Source organism: Micromys minutus (genome assembly GCF_963924665.1).
Source record: "Micromys minutus genome assembly, chromosome: 21".
Classification (NCBI taxonomy): Eukaryota; Metazoa; Chordata; class Mammalia; order Rodentia; family Muridae; genus Micromys; species Micromys minutus.
The window spans coordinates 26,168,309-26,191,894 of NC_137956.1; positions in this window are offsets into that span (position 1 = coordinate 26,168,309).

Consider the following 23,586-nt stretch of genomic DNA (forward strand, 5'->3'; position numbering starts at 1 on the left):
ACTAGCAAAGGTTACTCTTTTAGCAGGCTTCTGTGGCGAGTGGTGGCCCAGCATAGGAGCCTTATCACAAATCCAAATTTCAGTGTCAGATCATAATCATTGTCAAGTCATATGTCATTACGTAGGTAACTGAGTTTCTATTGCTTTGGCTCAAGCAATGCTTTGTTTCGCAGAGCAAAGAAAGGGAGAGTGGTATCTGGGCAGTGTGGATTACTGCAGTTCTTAGAAACAATACTTCCACATCTCAAGAACAAAGCAAACCACTCAGCTACACATGACTGCCACTAGGTGGAGTCACGCTTGGAAGAGTAATGGGACCGCAATGTCTACCCTCATGCTACCAACTGTTTCAGTGTTAACAGATTAAGTGTCCTAAAGTCAAAAGATCCCTCTATCCCTCGGTAGTTCTTATAAGAACGGGCAAACAGCACCTCATGCTGGAACTAGAAGAGTGTCCCACAGTTCCCAAACTGGACTTACATCTGCAAAAGCAAAACGTTACCTTTAAAAGTAGCAAGACTTATTGATCTAAGTACAGAACTAGAAATCAGTATTTCTGGCTACTGTTAAAACTGATCAGTTCTGGGGCCTAAGGCGGGTTGTTTAATAACATCACCCTTCAGCGAAAGGAGGAGACGAATGACTGACAGGAGAACATTTCTGAGCAGAGCAGAGGGGTGAAGGATATTAGTAGGGAAGCCTTACCATCAGACAGAAGCCGAACCCCTCAGTGACTGACACTCAAGAAGAAAAACACTGACAGGCAAAGTGCTGCAAATTCTCCTGCCAGCAGCTGACTGTGAGCAGCTATGTGTAGGAGCATGTCAAACGTGCTCTTCTTTCACACTGATGGAAAAAGGAAAACCCATGTACTCAAGTCGAGTGCCATGCTTCCACGTCATCGTAACAGAAGCTACATACACAACTCTGCACTGAACGCAGGTCGCAGCGAGAAAGCCTGAGTCACCCAGTAGAGGCTGAAGACGAAGGAGGAAAAAAATAATCACTAGAGAAATGCACTATGTTCAACACACACTAGTGACTGGCAGCCTGCTAGAAGCAGACACGGCTGCTAATAAGTCATGACACCTATGACAACACACTGCACTTTGAACACGAGTTTTCTGTTCCCTTTCTTCAGATCTCACAATTCATAAATACTTTCAGTGCAAGGATTCAAACAATGAATGTGAAACATGGTAATAATTGCATTCTTTAACACAAACACAAAGACTAAACTCTAAGTTTCCCGGGCAGGCACCCACCTTCATAAGTAGTGATCGTCTTTATGTCTGGCAATCATCATTTTCATTAGATGAAAGTATACACATGGGCTATGTTTGTTCTCTTATTAATTTTAATGGAAGTATAATTACATCACTTTTCCCGTACCTTTTCATAACTTCATTCCCTCCTTTATACGCTCTTGCAAGTGTTTTTATATAAATGAGAAACCCCACATGTTAAAAAATATAATTTATTCTGTTAAAGTGACTTGCAGAGATTTCCACTTGATAGACAACATGATTATTTTTAGTTGGCTAACTAGTATAGTAAGAAGTTATTTATAGAATTCAACTATTTGATGGTTATTTAGTTCATTTTGAAATTTCTCAATTTTTTAAAAATAAGGTGCAATTATACAAAACTGTCTACAAGGCAAGAAGTTCATCATGGACTTGTGAGGTTAAAGGCAATTTCTGAAAGAGACAATGTAATTGTCTTTGCAAGTAATTGGGACATTTTCACTTTCTCTAAGACTATATGAGGGTGTCTACCTTCCCTGCAGCCTCGGGAACTTGTGTCTATCAAGCACATGAGTCCACTGAGATGCATGTTTATGGGCATATTTTCAGCTGTGTAATTGGGATTATTCTACTTAATGTGTAGGACTATTGCTGAGCATATCATAAATATCTTTTAAGTATAATAAAAATCTCGGCCTTATGATGAATACATTTTGCCAAACACAATTGACATTTTCATGTATTCAGATATTCTAGTCCCATAAAATGACTTTTCGGTTTGTATCTTGCTTGAGAAGCTATTTCTTCCTTAAAAAGAAACATTAGTACAAGCTGATTTCTAGTCAAACTTTTCTTTTAAGTTTTGGTTGGAAGTCAAGTTGATTGATATTTATAGAAAACTGTCACCGGTTAGTGAACAAGTTCTGAGGAAGGCATGTCGTTCTGGCACAACTGCTACAGTCGTGACTCGATGATCCCTCGTCTAAACCTCACCAAATCTCTCCGTGTCCCTTCACACCCAGACCCTGCTCCAGTGCCAGAGTCTGGCAAAGACTGATTTTATTTGATTGAAAAGTAGAAGCTGTACCTATTTACAAACTATAGTTTGACATTTTAATAGATGCACAGCTACATGACAATCTATACAAGGACATAAGCATAGCTGCCACCTTAAATTCTGTTAGTGTCTTTTCTGAAGTTCTAAAGCTTAGGTAATTATTGCATAACCTCCTAAATCTCTCAGCACAATGTGTTCAGTTTTCCCTTCAGCTGGAGGTACCAACAGCCGGCAACTTCCAGTGCTCAGTGATGCTCTATTGTACACAGGATGCCCATTTGTTTAACCATTTACCAGCTGAAGGGCATCTGGATAGATTTAAGGTTGAGCAATAATAAGTGATATCCTTAATGTGTTAATTCTCTACATTACATTGGAGTAAATATGTTTTATTAATCATAAATGTATTTTTATTTTTGATTAATTATTCCATTCATTTGCATCTCAAATGATATCCCACTTCCCAGTTACCCCCTTCACCAACCTCCACTGCCTGAATGAGAGTGCTCCCCCAACCACCCACACTCTCCCCACCCCACTGCTCCAGCATCGCCCTATGCTGGGGCATAAAGCCTCTCCCCATTGCTGTCTGGGAAGGCCATCCTCTGCTACTTGTGTATCTGGAACTATGCATATTATTTTTTTTTCTCATTCCAGCAACAAATACATGACAGAAGCAACTTGTAAAAGTAGGGATTCGCTTTAGCTTACAATTTGAAAAGATGCAAACCATTATGGCCAGGATAACAGGCAGCTCTCTGACCACATCATATCCACAACCAAAAGGCAGACAAGGTGATGAAGGCTGGGAGTCAGATCACTTTCTCCTCCTCCCCAGTGGTTTGTTCATTCCAGAACTCTAGTGCATGACATACATGTCTTAGTTTGCTTCTATTGATGTGATAAACACTATGACTGAAAACAGTTTATTTGGCAGTAAGATTATAGGGTGGGAGAGACCAAGGAACCAACCTGAAGACAGGAACAGAAGCAGACTATGGGAAGACCTTTTGCAATGCTTTGTTCACTTTGGCTTACTCATCTACCTTCTTATACAGTCCAGGCATACCTGCCTAGGGAATGCACCACCCACGGTGAACTGGGCCTTTTTCATACATCAGCAATTAAGGAAATGTCCAGCAAACATGCCCACAGGCTCGTCTGATTGTGAAAGGTTCTTCAGAAGAAGTTCATTCCTCCCAGGTGAATCTCCGTTTGTGACAACCTAACAGCTAAAGCTAACAGTGGGTTTTTCCCTTCTAGAAAAGTCTCCACAGACAAGTCCAAAAGTATATTGCCTAAGCAATTCTAAGCTCACTTCATCTTACAGTAGAGATTAACCATAACAATAATAAATGTTACAAATGTATCTCATCGCTTATAAAAGGCCAAACTGGTTATCAAAAGCCAGTGTGGTAGTTTGAATAATAATGACCTCTATAGGCCCATAGAGAGTGGCCTTGTTGGAGTAAGTGTGTCACTGAGAGCAGGCTTTGAGGTCTTGGATGCTCAAGCCAGTACCAGTGTCTCCCCTTTCTGGTTGTCTGCCTATCCAAATTTAGAACTCTCAGTTCCTTCTCCATCACCATAGCTGCCTGCATGCAGCCATGCTTCCCTGTATGCTGATAATAGATTAATTCTCTAAAACTGTAAACCAGCCCCAATTAAAATATTTTGCCTTTTTGAGGCTGCCATGGTCATGGTGTCTTTTCACAGCAATAAAACTCTAAAGACAACAAAAAAGGCAAAGGCAGAAGGATCACTGCCTTAGTCAGGGTTTCTATTCCTGTACAAAACATCATGACCAAGAAGCAAGTTGGGGAAGAAAGGGTTTATTCAGCTTACACTTATCAGCTGGATCTCATGGAGACATTTCCTCAACTGAGGCTCCTTTCTCTGTGATAACTCCAGCTCATGTCAAGTTGACATAAAACCAGCCAGTACAATCACCCATGAGTTCAAGACCAACCTGGTCTATATAGTGAGATTTAGGCCAAGCACTTCTGAGCTTTCTGGCTTATGTCAGCTCTGAGTTTCTGCCCAGACATGGATACACAGAAAATTCAAAAGGCAAACAAAAAATATTTTTAAATAAAGCTGCTAAAGCCCTCTGTGGTTGGCCTTCATGACAACAGCAGAGCAAAGTCCCTAGATCTTCGGAGCTTTGTACTCTCTCCAGCCTTGGAGCTATGAATTTCAGTGTGGATTTATTTCTTTGGTTATTGTAATAAGCACAGTGATATAACACCATTGCCTTTAAAACCCTCTTTCATTTTTATGTACATACACATATGAGCTAGGGGGTAGGCATGTAGACTAGAGAGGGGTGGGGAATCCGCTGGAGTCAGAGTTGTAAGTGGTTGTAAACACCTAAATGTGGGAGCTAGGAACCAAACTAGAGACTCTGAAGGATCAAGAATCACTCTAATTTCTCAGCCATCTCTATGTGGTGGCAGTGGTCTTAATTTTTATTCCATTTATGCTAATGATGTTAAGTTGTGTTCATATGTTTATTTGTACATAGTCTTACAGTTTGTTGGGTGTTGTGTCTACTTCCCGGAGCTGTAGTTACAAGAGGTTATGAGCTATGCTGTGTGAGTTATCCAAAAGATTATTCATATAATCGTTGATTTCTAGAGTTTTTACATATTTTTATAAAGTTATATCCTCTTGTATCTTTATGCTTATGCTGCATTGTCTTGAGTCCTCTTACTTCTTAAGTAGTGAAATCAAATAATATTAAGCCTCAGATATCTTACACCTTTTTAAAGTGTTTTGTTGTTGTTATCCCTATTGTTTGACACTAGTTTTTGCTAATCTCTATTTTTTCCACTTCCAAACTAGGTTTTGAAGCAACTTGGATATTCTACAAAGGAGGTTGCTGTTACCTTGACTGAAATTATATTGACTCTGTAGTTCAATCAGAAAAGATATGACCTACTACAACTATTGGATTTTCCCAGTAATGAGCTCCATATATCACTTAACTATAACTTTTAAATTTTATTCAGCATGGTTAGGTTCCAATATATAGCAATTTCATATGTGTAATATTTAATGCTATATTTCATGGTTTGATACTACTATATTTAATAGTCTCATTTTAATTTATTATTAGCATATATAAATTTAATATTGTCTCTTGGTCATCTTACCTATAACTTTGCTTTCCTTCTTAGCTTTTGTACAATTTCCCACATAATTGTTACCTCTTTGAGATGCCATTTATTTATTTGTTTGTTTATTTAATTGTTTCTTTATTGTCTACTTATTTGGCCAAAATAAGGGAGAAAAGGAAAAATGAACATCTTTCTTTGATTCCTATCATGGGAGGAATATTTGTTTTCTACCTTTAAGTATATGTGGAGATGTGGGTTTCTCCCTGAAATCCTTTATCAAGTAATTCCCATTCCTAGATCATTGAGAATTTTTTAATCAAATATGTATTATGGATTTGTTCAAAATTTAAGAATTCTTGTTTTAATTTGCTCATATCATGAGTTGCATGTTTGTTTGGTTTTTTTTTTGTTTGTTTGTTTCAAATGTTAAACCAACCACATATTCTTGGAATAAATACCTCGTCGTTATGATATAGCTGACTCCTTCTGTATACAGTTCTGTTCCTCTTGAACCATTATTTACATTTTTTCCATTTGGGTTTTTGTTTATTTGGGTTTGGCAGTGCTCCATCATGAGTATGGAAATGGCCCTGCAAGAATTTGGATAAAACTGGTATTAGTTATTTCTTAACTTATGGTAGAAGTTATTGATAAAATATCTGACTACACTTTTTTCATAACAGAGATTTAAACTACAATTTACTTTCAGAGAAAGGTCATTAAATTGATGAGCTAATTAATCATTTTTGTTGGTACAGAACTTATTATTTTGTCTAAGTTATTTATGCATTAATATTATTTTTTAACTGTTTCTTAAGTGTTTGAATGCCTTGTGGTAACATTTCCTCCCAGAAGTCTGTGTGCCAGCTGTTGTTTTTCAAAATCACTTTTATTTATTTGACTTTTCTTTTTGGTTTCTGTTTCAGTTTTGCAGATCTTTGGTTTTTATATCCTTTCATCTCTCTGCATTTTAGTTAAGTTACTTTCTAAATCATGTATTTTAAATTTAAAGTTATTGATTTCAAACCAATCTTGTATAAGAGAGATCTTTAAGGATGCTGATTTCCTCCTAAGTGCATTTTAGTTACATCCCATTAATTCTGTACAGTTTTTGCCCCACTGCAAATGCTTTCTGATTTCCTTGGAGTCTTTGACCCATAGCCAGTTTAAAAGTACACCATTTAGTTTCCAATTCCTTGGGCTTCTTCAAAATATATGTGTCTTTTTCAATGGATACCCTTGTGGTTAGAGAATCCTTTATGATTTCAGTACTTATAAATAAATTAAGACTTGCCTTGGGGAGAATTTGGTCCATTTTGTGATTTCAGATGACTATAAAGAGAAATGTACATTCTGATGTTGTATGTTCCAAAATTCAACTGATGTTAATCAAGTTGTCCAATAATTCTCTTCAGGTCGGGCTTTTCTATTGTTCTATTTATTAATTCACAGTTTATTTTATATATTTAAATAAGGTTCATATCTTTCCAGATTATTCCTAAATATATTTATAAGGTTTATTTCTCAAAATATTTATCATTTTTATTTTTCTGCTTTAGACAGCATTTTTCTTTCTTATTATCTTAAAATTTTACCACCATGCATAGAAAGCAATGTTAATAGTTTTCTTAGAGATTTACATAAGTTCACTAATTCTATAAATTACAGTTTATTTTCTTGACCTTTATAATCCAATGACCATAATCACTATAAATTTTGACAGTTTTCCTTTCCAACATAAATAAATGTTCTTGTTGATTTTACATCATTTGAGCTTAGCATCATCTACCACACACACACACACACACACACGCACACACACACACACACACACACACATACACACACATCCATCACACTCACAATCACTCAAGAAAGGAATGGTCAGTAGAAGGGAAGGCATTACTCACTAGTCATCATCCTGAGTAAGGAAAGTCAGCCAAGCAAGCATCTTGAAAATGCCATACACAAAGACTGAGGATATTTACTTGAATAGAACCTGATTCTTTGTGCTCATTGTGATCAGTGAAGCTTGCTCATGACAACATTTCTTGTTGTCATCATGCTCCAACAGATACTGTGGTGCAGGACCTCCTCTCAGGCTGGTCAATCATCCAGGCACCCCTGCTGCTCATAAGAGTTAGAATTTCTCAGGATGATTTACAATCTCTTAGATATTGTAAACTATTACATATGCTTGGCTTACATACATGTGATCATATAAAATCTTTCTCAGGCCTCATATACAAATCAAATCTGTTTCTTCAAAATGTCTCTTAACAAAAAGATAGCTCCCTAGCAGCCCTTTAAAACAACAGATATGGAGAAAACAAAAACCCACATGAGCCTTGCGTAGGTGTGGGTGTGAACCTAATGGAAGAAAAAGTAGGATAGAGTGCAAAACACCATGGTTTCTTGAGACTGAGTATTCATCCAGCAGTAAACACCCCAAAAGATCTAAGGTGCAAATTAGTAAGACAGAATTAAGGGCAGGTGCCCAGGGCAATGGACTTTGTCTCTGCCTTCAGAGAATCACCCCCAGGGGATTGACACCCTCCCTTACGGAGTCAGAGGCAAGCAAATTAGATTAAATAGGAGAGCTAGGCAACATGTAATCCCTACCCCCTGTTTAGTTCTTCATTATGTAACTACACTCTTATTGACTGAAAAGTTGTATGTAAGTTTTTGTACTGAATAATAAAAGTTAGATCTGTAACACATGCTGGTCTTCAGAGTCTAAAATCTCTGTGGGCTCCATTTCTGCTCATGATAACCCTGATCACCCTGCTACAACCTCCCAAGTACTGATTTATAACACACCCAGTTGCTCAGTCTCTTTTTAAATGTCTCAATGAACAATAAGACAACAAAAATAGATCAAGGAAATACAAATTGGCAAAGAAGAAACAAAGATATCACTATTTGCAGGTGATATAATAGTATAGTTAAGGGACCCCAACAATTCTACCAGAGAACTTCTCAAGCTGATAAACAACTTCATCAAAGTGGTTGGGTATAAAATTAAATAAATCAACAGCCTTCCTTTATACAAGTAATAAACAGGCTGTGAAAGAAATTAGGGAAACAAGTCCATTTACAATAGCCATAAATAATATAAAATATCTTGGGGGTAACTCTAACGAAACAAGTGAAAGATCTGTATGGTAATAGCTTTATGTCTCTCAAGAAAGAAATTGAAGAAGATCTCAGAAAATAGAGAGATCTCCCATGCTCATGTATTGAAAAAATTAACATAAAAATGACCATCCTACCAAAGGAAATCTACAGTTTCAATGCAATCCCCATCAGAATCCCAACACAATTCTTCAAAGACATGGAAAAAACATTCTCAAATTTATCTGAAAAGGCAAAGAATCCAGAATAGTGAAAGCAACTCTTAACAATTAAAGAACAGCTGGGGGATCACCATCCCTGACCTCAAGCTCTACTACAAAGCAATAGTGACAAAAACTGCCTGGTACTGGAACAGAGACAGAGACAGACAGGTTGATCAATGGAATAGAACTGAAAACCAGTAATTAAACCACGCACTTAGGCAATTTGATCTTTGACAAAAAAGCCAAAAATATACAGTGGAAAAAAGAAAGCAACTTTAATAAATGGTGCTGGTCTAACCGGCTGTCTGTATATAGAAAACTAAAAATAGACCCATATTTGTCACCTTGGACAAAGCACAAGTCCAAGTGGATCAAAACCCTAAACATAAAACCAGATACACTCAATCTAATAGAAGAGAAATTGGGAAAGAGCCTTGAACTCATTGGCACAGAAAGAAATTAAAAAAAAAAAAAAAAAAAAAAAAAAAAAAAAAAAAAAAAAAAAAACTCCAATGGTTCATGCTATAAGATCAAGAATTAATAAATGGGACCTCATAAAACTGGAAATTGGCTTCTTGTATGACAAAAGACATAGTCAATAAGACAAATCAGTAACCTACAGATTCTGAAAAAAAAAAATCTTCACTAACCCCATATCTGACAGAGGGATAATATCCAAAATATATTAAGAACTCAAGTAGCTAACCCACAAAAAAATAAAAAAAATAAAAAAATCAAACCAACCCAATCAAAGAATCGGGTATAGGACTAAACCGAGAATTCTTAACAGATGAATCTCAAATGGCTGAGAAGCACCTAAAGAAATGTTCAATGTCCTTAGTGATCAAAGAAATTCAAACTAAAATGACCAAGATTCCACCATAAACCAATCAGAATGGTTAAGATTAAAACCTTAGGTAACAACACATGTTAAGGAGGATGTGGAGAAAGAGGAACACTCATCCATTGTTGGTAGGATTGCAAACTGGTACAAGCACTCTGGAAACCAGTTTGGAGGTTTCTCAGAAAATTGGAAATAAATCTACCTAAAGACCCAGCAATACCACTCTTGGCAATATACCCAAAAGATGCCCCACCAGGCCACGGGGGCACATGTTTTGCTATGTTCACAGCAGCCTTATTTGTGAAAGCCAGAAGATGGAAACCACCTAGATGTCCCATGACAGAAGAATGGATACAGAAAATGTGGTTCATTTACACAATGGAATACTACTCAGTCATTAAGAATGAGGACATCCGGAGTTTTGCAGGCAAATGGATGGAACTAGAAAATATTGTCCTGAATGAGGTAACTCAGACCCAAAAGGACATGAAGAGGATATTCCTCACTAAGTGAATATTAGAAAGAAAGAAAAAGTACAGAATACTCAAGATACAGTCCATAGAGCTCAAAAAGGTCAACAAGCTGAAGGACCCAAGTGAGGTTGGCTCAGTTTCACTTGGGAAAGAGAAGAAAGCAACTACAAGTGGGGAGGGAGGGACTTGGGCAGGAAATGGGGCTGGGAAGAGGGATACATGATATGTTATTAGGTAGGGGAAAGGGTCTGAATCCTTAAGGGTCAGCAGAAAGAATGGAAACAGGCAACCTTAGGAGATGGGATATTGGGAGGACCCTCTAGAATGTACCAGAAACCTGGGAGGTAAAAGACCCTCAGGACTCAAAGGGGGGACCCTAGATATAATGCCCTATAATGGAGAGAGGGAACAGGAAGAGCCCACCTCCAGCAGAAAGACAGGGCATCAAGTGAGGGATGAGATTGCTATCCCACAGTCAAAACTCTGACCCATAATTGTTCCTATTTGAAAAAAACTGCAGGGATAGAAATGGAGATGAGCCTGAGGAAAAGAAGGTTCAGGGAACGGCCAAAAAGGGGATCCATTTCAGAGGGAGGCCCCAAGGCCTCACACCATTACTGAGGCTATAGATAATTCACCAAAAGAGCCCTATCATGACTGCCCTCTAAAAGACCCAACAATAGTCACATACAGATATTTACACCCAACCATCCAACAGAAGCTGCTGCCCTGTGGTTGAATTAGGGAAAAGCTGGAGGAAACTGAGGAAGTGGGTCACCCTGCAAGAGGACCAGCAGTCTTATTTAACTTGGACCCCTGAGATCTCTCAGACACTGGATCACCAACCAGGCAGCATACACCAGCTGATATGAGTCCCCTAACACATATACAGCAGGGGACTCTCAGGCCTGGGCTCAGTCAGAGAAGATGAATCTAACCCTCAAGAGACTAGAGGCCCCAAGGAGTTTAGAGTTCTGGCTCGATGGGTGAGGTAGGGACATCTTCATAGAGAAATGGGGTGTGGGGAAGGGGTATAAGATGTGGAACAGTAGGAGGGTGGATAGGGGGGCAAATAAAATCTTAGTGTAAAATAATAACAATAATAATAATAATAATAATAATAATAATAATAATATATTCAGGAAAACTCAACATAAAAATTAATTATCCTCATTGAATTTTCCACTGCTTTTCATTGGAAAACTTTTATGTTGCTTTCTGGATTTATCACAAATTTTCTCCTTATTGTTTTTCACTAACTTTTTTAGACTAGGAGTCAGGATAAATAAGTTTGTGAACCCCTTCTATTTGGAGCTATTTGAATTATTTCTCCGGCATAAAAACTATGAGAGGCAGAAATTTAACTCTGAAGATAGTACTTCATTGATTTATTCTCGTACTTATCAATTTTTAAATTCTTTCTTTGGTTGCTTCATCCCCCTCTCCCTTTGAAAACTTTACTATATGCTGCTGAAACTTTAGAATCACTCTTTTTTTTTTTTTTTTTTTTTTTTTTTTTTTTTTTTTTTTGTCCCTTCTCTCATGCATTTGAGCTCACAGCCTCTGGCTTTTCTAAGAATTTCTAAAATCTCTATGTCTTTGTGAGCTCTTTTCCTCCCACTAGTAAGTTCCCTTAGTACTTCAAATTTTACTCTAAAACAAAGGTTACATTTGTTGTGGTAAATGAAAAGGCTCCAATAATATTCGGTTATAATAGTGTAAGGTTGTATCCTTAGCTAGACATCTTTAGATTAAATGCAATATTTCCAGTAACTCCATAATAGTCCAGTAAATAGTCCACAAATATTGAGAGTTTATATGTGAAAACTCTATTTTGTACACATGTGGCTTCTCATAGATAGGCCTTGATTATGGTGCTAGGCTTACAACACCAAGCTTGCGTTCTTTGAATGTAAAGCTTTTCTGACCTCTTCTGTCTCAGTGAATCCTTGGTGCACCATCCTGATCGGGAAACTCTGTTTTTAATTACAGTATTTTTCATGTATTTTGATCATGTTTTTTGTAATTCCTCCTAGATCCTCCCTCTATTCTCCACTTCATCTCTCCCTCTCCCTTCCTCCCTCCCTCACTCAATCCCTGTCTCTCAATCTATCTCATCGCAAGAAAAAAGAAACAAAACAAAAAATCAAAAATTATCCACAAAGAAAACCCAGTAAGACAAAAAGTATCCCCCCAAAAACCTACCCCAAAAGCAAACAAACAAGACAAGCACACACACACACACAAAACAAAACAAAAACAAAAAACAAAACAAACAAAAAAAAACCCAAAAACTATGACATCTGATTTTTATTGTCATGGGCCATACCCTGAAGTGTGGTTGATATACTCAGTGACATTCCATTGAGGGGAAAATGATTTTTCTTCACCATTAGGTATCAACTGCAAGTAGCCTCTTGATTAGATGTGGGCTTTTGAGTCCTCCTCGCCTTTTCCAGTTGTAGCATTCACTGGTGCTGAGAGGTACCAAGTACAGTCTTTGAACTCTAGAACACATACTGAGCTTCCATGACCCATGCTCCTTTCAAATTCTGCTTAGCTAGAGAAGAACGCTCATGTGAACACTTGCAAGCCCTAAATATTTCTAAGTAGTCACTCTCACAAATTCTTTTATGTTCCTGATCCTCCTTAATATTATGTTCATTTATTCATGGAATAGAGTTAATACATAATTATGTCTCTACACAGCAATACTCTCATTCTGGTGATGGTTTCACGTTTATATATTATAGTCCATAGTTCAAAACCATTTTCTGCAATTTTATTTTCTCTATGCTTATATAATTACAATACTTTTTATTATGTTTTGGTAATTCTGTGGAACAGACTTGCCTCACATGTGGCAACTTTAACTCAGTTCTCATTTGCCTTCAATTCCATTTCCCCAAAGCTTGATACTCATTGTGAGAAAAACATTGAATATATTTTGGACATAAGGTTCTTTTTAACTAAATGCTATTAAAAGTATGCTAGTAGACTTAGCTTTAAAGAACATCTTTAAAATGAGATTAACTACAAACATCATTTAGAAAAAAAAAGATATAAAGCATTTCAGCAACCAAAGGAATTTTTATACAATTTTTCATTAAATTTTGATAGCAACAAAACTCTAACTGGATTAATTGAGTTTGCAGATGACTTTCTGTAAATTCTTTCCTCTGGAAATTTAATCTAATATAAAATGGCATGGTGATTCCAGGAAAATGAATTTATATTATCAATAATAGCAATGTGTATCAATCTTCTTAAGTTTTTAAATAGTATATGTTTGTCTTACTGTTTTGGACCTTTAAAAGTGAATGTTACCTATAATATTCTTTTTTAAAATCTTAGGTACTTAAGCTTATTGCATACAATTTTTCGTAGAAATCATTTATAATTTTAGTTGCTATTGTGGGTTGAATTTATTGCAATTCCCAGAGGCTTTTGTTATAAGTTATTGATTTCCACTGTAGAAGGCAATTTTGAAGACTATGAAGTCTTTAGGAGAAGGTGCTGTTTCATGAAAGTTGGTCCTTAAGAGCAAGCCTTTGAAAATTACACCTGCCCATGGTTCCAGCTCAATCTGTTTTGCATCCTGGTCTATAGGCAAGTGAAGACTTACCACTACCCGCTCTTACCATTGTTTATTCTCTGCTGTTAAGAGCATGCGGCAGCTAAGCATCAGACTGAGCATTTGGACATCACTGATGGTACTGGGTTTTGGGGGTGAAGGAGCTAAAGGGGTAGCAGCCTCATGGGAAGAACAACACTGTCGAACAACCAAATACTCCATGACTCCCATGGACTAGAACACCAACCATTGAGCATGCATTGAGAGGCCCATGGCTTCAGTTGCATATATAGAGGAGAATAGCAGTGTCTGGCATCAGTGTGAGAAGAGGCCTTTAGTCCAGGGAGGGAACATTTTCCCAGTGTATGGGAAGCCAAGGCACTGAGGTGGAGAGGATGATTGGGAGCTAGTGTACCATTACTTTTGTGAAGACAAGTAGAGGGGGTGATGGGAGCAGGTTGGGCAAAGGGGATAGCATTTCAAATATAAGTACAGGAAGTATCTAATTTTTTTTTAAAGAACTGGAACTACTCTAAAATTCTGAGTCAGAACAAACTGCCCCATCCTTAGGTTAGTTATCTTGGGCATAGACTCTGGTGATTTGAATAAGAATCGCTCCCATAGTTCTCAAGTGATGAGCCAAAAGTGTCAGTGTCATGAAAAATACAAAGTGAAGGGGTTATGAAATCTACCTATATGTTTAAGGAGAGCTCTTAAATTCAGGTATGTGTCAGGGAAGTCCCTGCACAGGGGCCATAGAAGTTGATTACATGAAGTTATAAAAGTAAAGCCTAGGCTACATTGAAGATGCCACAGATGCTGTAGCCATGAGGCATCTGCCAATGAGACCTACAGACAAGGAGTGGAACTAGTCCATGATAGAGAAACATTTGCAGGCATCAAAGCTAGAAGAGCAGAGCCAACCAAGACTTCTAATGGGAAGCTGAAGGATTTGGATATTGCTTTGCTGAGTTTCAGTCTTGATTTGGTCAAGTATTTCCTCATTAGGCCATGACTTATCCTCTTTGGACTGAAAAATACTATTATCATTGTATGTGGTGGTATGTAATTTGCTCTTTTACTTTACATGGGGACGTATAGCTAAGAGATTGTCATAAGTTTCAAAAGAGATTTTGAACTTTAGGACTGATTTTAAACAGTGCTGAGATCAAAACACTATGGAGACCTTGACAGGTGAACTAAGACAGTGTCTGGAATGAGAAAATGCCACCACTAAAGTGAGCAGTGGGCAAGATTCTGATGCATTTTCTTGATTGATGATTATGCTTATTAATGTTTTATGTCAACTTGATATGTTAGGGTCATTTTGGTAGACCGAACCTCAGCTGAAAAATGTTACCTCCTGATTGGCCTGTGGGCAAGTCTGTGGCACATTTTCTTGATTGATTATTGATGTTGGAGGGTCAGCTCACTGTATACAGCACCAGCCTGGCCTGCTTGTCCTGGGTGTCATAGAAAATCAGGCTAAGCAAGCTACAAGAAGCATGACAGTAAGGATAACCCAACCATGACCTCTTCACAAGTTCCTACTTTCATGTTCCTCACTTGTGCTTCTGCCTGACTCCCCTGGATAATGGAATATGAGATATGAGGTGAAACGAACTTTTTTCCCCAAGTTACTGGGGTCATGGTGTTTTATTACAGCAATATGAATTCTAAGACAGATATGGATGTAGGAGGACCAAGCACACTGGAGAAGATGCCACTGGACTGGTAGCGCTCAGAACTGTAGAAAGCAGAAGACGAAGCATTAAGTAGCTCTTTCTATGGCTTCCCTAAGTGAGGGAGGGTCTGCTCCACTTTATAGCTTGTAACACCTACGAGTCCCAAAAGAGGTGGGAGGGGGGTGTCCTCAGTGTCCCCTTTACAGTCCATGTTAGAATGTTTAAAGGACCAATAGTATGAAGGCTTTGTACAGACACATACAGATGCCATGCTTTCAAAAGTGAAATGATCATATCACTTCCTGTAAAAAAAAAAAAAAAAAAAAAAAAAAAAAAAGGGCTCCGTAACACTCCACCAACCTTCCTGCCCTGAATGTCACAGCAATGAGAAAAGTGGTGGAACAGCTCTGCTTTCTGCCTCTGTGTCACCATTTTACCATTTCTCTTTCTATCAGAGCCATGGGAGGTGCTATTTGGTAACAAATACTGGATGGCCTCTGGGTCTGGTTAACATTTCTAAGAGAATTTACAACTTTACTTGGTCATTCATATTTATGTGGTCCCATCAAATTGTCATACTTTATTGATTTTCCTTTCTGATGATTAATAATTATTAATTTTTTGATAAAATATTTTTGATCAAGCTCTCTCTCTCTCTCCAAAGTCCTCCAAGATCCTCTCTACCTCCATTTTCACTAGCATTTACTCTTATCATCCTTGCTCTCAAAAATAAAAGAAAGAAGAGAAAAAGAAAGACATCCACTACAGAAATGAAACTCAGAACTAACAAAGACCAATGGTCCATTCATAGCCATGGCTTTCTGGAATCATTTTTAAACTGTTGGCAAATTGCTATAATTATTAGAAAACTTTTTGGTAGGATAAGGGCTTGTTGGTCGTATTAGTGTGTGGTGAGATTGCATTTAAAAACTGTCACTTTTAATAAAGAATGGACACAGGTCAAGTCACACTAGGTATTTATGTGCATTGATTTTCTTTGGAAAATTATATATATATAATACCCAGTTGTATATTATGAGTCTATAGCCAGATATCTCCCCCCAAATAGGATGAAAAGTATTTCATAATGAATAAATGATTGTTTACTTCTCAAGAATGTATACAATATATCGGGCATGTGCACGTGTGTGAGTGTGTGTGTGTGTGAGTGTGTGTGTGTGTGTGTGTGTGTGTGTGTGTGTGTGTGTGTGTGTAGGATGCACAACAATGGCCTCCATATCCTCTGGCCTGCCATTCTGCTGGCACAAATGAAGACTTAAGGTTAGAAACAAGCAGCGCTACAGTGGTGCTTTTAATCATATCTCCTAAGCATTTGAAGATGACTTTGGTCCTCAGCTACCTCACACCTAATTTTAGGTTCCTGGGCACTGTGGTAGGCGGGCTCATGGCCCCTTCATTTTCCATGTTAGTCCTACATTTTCAGCTGTTACAGGGATTGAAGGAAGACACTCATCTGCTGCATGCAAGGAGGAATCTTGAGCTCGACCCAAATCACAGGTCTTCCTCACCGTTTTCCCCAGCATGGACCTGATGTGAGGACCTTGGCTGCCACTGTTGTATTGGGGGCTCAGCCTCAGAGTTGTTTGTAACTTTAGATCACCTTGCCAACTGGCAATTCTGCCTCATATTTCTTTACTATTAATGAGGTCTCAAAGAAAAGCTTCCTCTTGCATGTATCAAACATTTTATCCATTAATACAGTTGGGTTTTGTTTTTACTCATCTGTCTTATTTTCTATAAACCTTAAATGCAGATGCCAACCCTATCCCTTGAATACACAGTAACATACTCCACAATGTTTTAGTCACTGCCCCATAGGATGGCTATGATGTGCCTACATATGATGTCATGACTCTATGCCAGATTTGTTCTCCCATAGGCTGAGATTTTTTTTTTTCAGTAAGATCCATTAACCCCTAATGCAAAAGACTGCCAAAAACTACCCTGTTAATTTACTACTGATCCCCAAAAACTTCCAAATCTAACTGTGTATGCAGCTCAGATAGTTGTAGCCCTCCCTACGTGGCAGAGACTGTATTTAATCTCCCAGAAAATTATCAAAGAAAATAGGCAATAAGTAATAATCCTATTTGATAAGCAGTCAATGGAAATTTACATAGCACCAGGATCTGATGGTGCACAGAGCAGAGATTCATTCTCAGGGCTGGCTGATGTCATAAACCAGGAGAGGGGCTCAGGAAAAGTTTATGGGCAGTAGCAATTCCCTCTGAGTAAATTATGGCTGTGTATTCATTCTGGGACATTTACTACCTTCACCCATAAATACAACTAATGTGCTGAATTTATTTTCAAAGCACAAAGCAGAGTTATAACTTATCTTAAAGTTTTTCAGTGAGGAAGCTTATAAAACAACTTCAAAGAAAATTCTTTGGGGGCTGGCTTATTGAAGATTTTAACCAACATCTTCATTTTCCCCTTTTAAGACCATGGCACACATAAGCAGAGTCTCATTTCAGGATGTGGCATACTTTCAAAGGCAATACACAGAATCCGGGTGTGCAACTGCTGTTTTCGCTTCGCCCCATCATTCATGGCTTTCTCCAAAAAAACACGGTTTCCACATAAGGGGACCTTATTTTTTTCCTTTTGAAAGAGGCTTGTCACCATGAATAAGGCTCACTTATCTGTAACCAAAGGCATGGAAATTTACTTCAATTAGTTTTTTAATTATCTAAAAATACCCAGTTGAAAGGAAGCATTCATGAGTTTACCTGCAGCCTAAAGGAATTCTCCAAGTTTGTTTAAAGCTCTAGGTATACATTAAAAGGGCTTACTTGTATTGAGTTTTTATATTCACTAGAAAGAAGGGATAGGGTTGGGGGTGGGCAGATGTAGGAGGCACAGGGATGAGAAAGCAGTGAAAGGAATTTCTTTGAGATTCAGTCTTCCTTTCCCAACATGCTTTCTGTTTCCCGTGGCCTTCTCATTCATTCACGGTCCGTACTACAGTGCTCCATCAGGAACAGCGAGAACTTTGCAGGTGGACAATGAGGCCATCAGCAGTCAACAGAGCGAGCAAACGGGCTCCGGACCAAGAGCAGAAGCAGCGGCACAAAAGCCTCACGGCTGTAAATTACTGTCATTACTTTCTGAAAGTTCCCTGGATCAAGCAGGATTGCTCATGCAGTCATAATTACAAAGCAAGCTGTAGTAATCATTAAACAAACACAGAGCCGGCCACAGTCTTGAGCAGAATGCCTGTCCTGGTATCCGATTCTCATGGATGCTATGGAAATACCAAATGGAAGGGAACGGTCCACGCTCCATTCGGAGGATTCAGAGGGCGCCTGCCTGCTGCCAGCTGCCTGCTTCTAACAAGTCATAAGTAATAGTGCTTTGCGTGGTCATCTTTCCCCAAAGTGTTAGAACAAGAAGGTAATTTAGGAAACTTGGGTGACTGTCTAGTAAAACAGTCCAACATAAAAGGCAAGGAATTCACCAGACTGAGTTCCCCAATGCATCTAATCTTGTGGCTCACTGGTTCTAAGAGAACATTGACCTTGGTTTCCACATGGGAAGAAGCCAAATTTGAAAGCTGACATTAATGGATGCTTACACCGTGGCAGAGGGCAAAGCTTCCTTTGTATTTCGTCTCCTTTTAATCTCCACAGCCACACTATAAAACGGTTAATTGCCTGCATTTATAGAGGAAGAAACTGAAACTCAGAAGAGGAAAATTATTTACTGTCTCCATCCTGACCAGCTGCTTTTACAGCCAGTGTTACCGTCAGGCTGCAAGCCTATAACCACAGCTATTCCAAAGACTGGGACGAGAAGTTGAAAAGTTTGAGAACTGCCAGAGTTATATACAGAATGAGTTCAAGACCACCCTGAGTAGTGAAAATAACATGTTAAAAAAGAGAGCGAGAGTTATATTTGAGTTGTAGAGCACTTGCCTAGCACAGGAGAGCCTGTTTGGCTCTGGGCTTAATCCTCAGTTCTGCCAAAAAAAAAAAAAAATAGTAAATAAATAAAAAATAAATAAACTGTCTTAGTCAGGGTTTCTATTCCTGCACAAAAGTCATGACCAAGAAGCAAGTTGGGGAGGAAAGGGTTTATTCAGCTTACACTTCCATATCCCTGTTCATCACCAGGGGAAGGCAAGACTGGAACTCAAGCAGGTCAGGAAGCAGGAGCTGATGCAGAGGCCATGGAGGGATGTCACTTACTGGCTTACTTCCCATGCCTTGCTCAGCCTGCTTTCTTATAGAACCCAGGTCTACCAGCCCAGGGATGGCACCACCCACAATGGGCTGGGCCCTCCTGCCTTGATCACTAGTTGAGAAAATGCCTTACAACTGGATCTCATGGAGGCATTTCCTCAACTGAGGCTCCTTTCTCTGTGATAACTCCAGCTTGTGTCAAATTGGCATAAAACCATTCAGTACATACATACATACATGCATACATACATACAGACAGACAGACATAAATGCATCTTCCTTTGTCCTCTTTGCTAGTGACAGAAAAGATGGGAGAGTTTTTAAGATTTTACATGAAAGATGATGTATTTGGCATAAATCCAATAAACTAGTGATGTCACAAACCAATGTCACAAACCAGCTGGGCTTCAGCACCAGCATATGGAAGAGCCCAGGTGCTGAAGCCACCATTTGCAAATCAAAATTCCACTCTAAACATGTCATTTATTTGTGTATGTCTTTGTTGTGGGCAAATTCACAAAGCACATAAAGGTTTAGCAAAACAGACCTTAAAGAGGGCACAGCCCCTGACTGGTCTTTTGCAGCTCATGGACATTCAGTGACACAATTACTGTGGGAAATGACCAATAATGAATAACTATTAGGTGCTTCTAAAGAAAGACAAACTCCCCTCCAGTCCTTCGACATTGCTCCTGGGCCTGCTGCTCAAAAGCTGACCAAGTGGAAAGTACATGAGAGATGCTCGCTATTCCAAATCCACACATCTGGAAGATTGAGATGCCGTGAAGAAGTACGCCTTCAACAGCATACATTTAAATGCTTGCCTGGACCTAGACAGACACTCTCCTGAGAGGCAAACCTCTATTTCTTCTCCAAAAAAAATCAGAAATAATCCAATACCTAATGGTGGAAGCACCCTGAAACTCTGTGCCACAAATCTCAGCCGATTTTTCTGAACTATAAATGTCACTTTGCACTCACAGATAAGCCTTTTCTCCTGAGAGCTGACCCTGCTGGCTTCCTGGCCAGACTCCCTTCCATAGCTACACACCGCCTGCTATACCTCTAGCTCTGATCCTTCTGGGTTTCTCTAAGACATTCCGATGTTCCTTGTTTCCTGCTAGCCTTAGACTTCTCTTTCCCTGTCTCAGCATTGAAAGCACAGAGCAGATTCTCCAGCTCTGGAAAGATCATCTTAAGTCTTTCAAAGGTGCTGCTGTGTGATTTTAATCAAAAACTTATTATAGACAGTGAGGACACCTGGGTATATAGGAAAGACAGTGTGCTATTAGAAATTATTTTACAGATGGACAGACATTGTCAGATATTGGGAAGTACTAGGAAGAAAAACCTTAATTAAGAAAGGCTTAATTGAGGGTGGGTATCATGGCAGTGGGGAAGGGTATGCGATGGGGATGAGGAGGAACTGGAGACCATTCTTAACAACCTTATCTGAGCTGAGCTTCAAGCTGAAAGAAGCATCAAGTGGAGCAACTGACTTCCCATTAATAGCAAAGACAGGCACAGTATTCTCATTACCTTTCACCCACAAGCTCAGTGTTATGAACTGTGTGACATATCTGCTTCTGACACGCCAGAATATATACACATGTATTCCAACTGAATGGTCAAGAAATGCCTGTTGAAAGAAACACACAGATGTTCTCTTCAGAAAAACATTCACGCATGTCTGTAAATGAAATGTCTGATACAATCACAAATAATATTCTCCTTCTTCAAGGATGATGGCATGAGCCATCTTCAGGTGACGGGATTTCTAGGGACTTTTGATACGCCAACTTAGATACATTCATTCACATTTGAACAATTTCCAGCCGCTATCATTTGGATGAGAGCATCTGCTGATGTGCATAGGGCTGTAAAATCATCTAGATAGCAATAAAGACACATTGACTATAAGCTTCACAGATATTCAGAAAAAGGAGAAAGTCTCATAGGCCGGGAGGGCCTAACCTAAGTCACTGTGGATGGGTACTATAAAATATTTGAAAGAGAACTTTCTAAGAAAAAATAAATAAATAGGGCTCTAAGCACCCAGCCAAGGCATGTATGAACAAAGGAAGGAGTTGTGTCTGCCCACATCTGTCATCATCCCCCTCTGGAGACACATGACAGCAGGGGCTATACATTTGAGCTGAAAGCACTCTTTCAGTGAACTCTACATGTTGTGACTAAACCACCTGGGCCCAAGAACCTCTAACCGTCCAGCACAGAGGGAGAAGCTTTTTCTCCAGTATGAAATTGGATTGCTGCAACAGTACCCTAAAGAGTAAGCACAGCACTGGGCCTCAGTACCGTCTCATAAAATTGCAAAGTTCCGTTACAAAAAACCTGCCTTCCAGGCCAAGAGCAGCCACAGCAGCATCTGGCCATTGGCTCCTGTGACCCAGCGTACAAGGCACCACCAAAAGCAGCAATCACTGGAATTCTAAATACCACCAAAAGATCTCTGGTGATTTAAAAACATGTTTGATTTCCTACAGAATTCCAGTAAGATATTCATGGTCCTCAATGCCTGATGATTCACTTTCTGACTTTTCAATTTATGAGGAAATGAAGGTGTCATTCATCCAGCACAAACTAGACTTTAGATGATCAGTTTCCCTCTCCCCTCCAGGTTAGTCACAGATGGCACAATACAGTGTCTTGCAAAGATGAGTTGCAGCAGCAGGACTCTCCTGAGGGCCCTACATAGTCACATATTCATAAGGGTAAATAAATCACTCTCTACAGTGCTCTATAACTTAGGTATGTTAAACATAGATTCTACTTTGAGTGCATTTATTAGGAAGTAACCCTACTGTAAGCTGGCCAAAAGATGTGCATTATTTTATATCCAGTGTGTGAAGATCTGTGAACACTGAAGGTAATGTTAAACCATACTCCATGGGGGGAAATGAAGAAAAGAGAAGTGGCTATAGTCATAATCTAAGTATCTTAAAACTATAGCATACACTAGGTATATCTTGTGGTCTGGCTCAACAGTAAGCTGAATATGGAGAATCATGTAGTTCAAATAATTAGTAGTTTTTAAACTAGTATTTCTCACTACTTTATGGGAATACATCAAAATGGAGAAGATTATAAAAAGCAAGTTCCTCACTTTTTCTCTTATCTGTAATTCTAACCCCTTATTATTCCACTATAGTTCCTCACTCAAATTCATCGGAAGTGTCTACAAATGATTTTAACTTTGTCCTGCTTCTCCTAATTGTTCTCAAAATGCCAAATGCTTCAGCCTAGATAGTTACTAAGATTTACATATAAAACAGCCGAGACAGATAAGGTGACTGTAAATATCAGAAAATGAAATTGAAGGTACCATAAAATCAAATGGATATTAAGTTTCGAAGGCAGAAATAAATTTGAACCCAGGGATAGCATAAGGCAGCATGGTCAAGAACACTGACTCTGGCTTCTTTCTGTATGTACACCAAAGCCTCAGTCTTACCATTTCCATTGCTGGAACTATAGACACCACATGCAGATGTGGTGTTCCCCAGAGGAAGAAAATCCTGTCTTCCGTCACCTTGTTTATTACAAAAATAAGGCAATTAAGAAAATCTTGGGATAGGTTTGTGGTTTGTCATTGTTCACATTAGATCATAAACATGGCCCTGGTTGAAAGTCTCAACCAAACATGACTTCTGGAAGCATGACTGGGAAGCCAATCTTGATGAAGGGATCCTGATTTAGTTACAGGAGCATGGGACCTGACACTAGACATATTGATTCTCCCTAAGGGACCCCACATTGTGGTAAAGTCTTCAGGAAGTGTGATTTCATCTGAGAGCAGATTGAAGCTGGAATGCCAGTAAAAACACCTGATCACACAGACAGAAGCTGAAAGAAAGCAATGGTGCTAAGTAAGGTTGGTATTCAGTGGACCACACACATGGACACTCAACACTCACCTTAAAGAGTAACTAAGGCAGAGGTGAGCAGCTGCCCTTTTCTTTTTTTAACTCTAGAGAAACTTCAAAGTCATTTTCACCCATTGATAGATAGATAGATAGATAGATA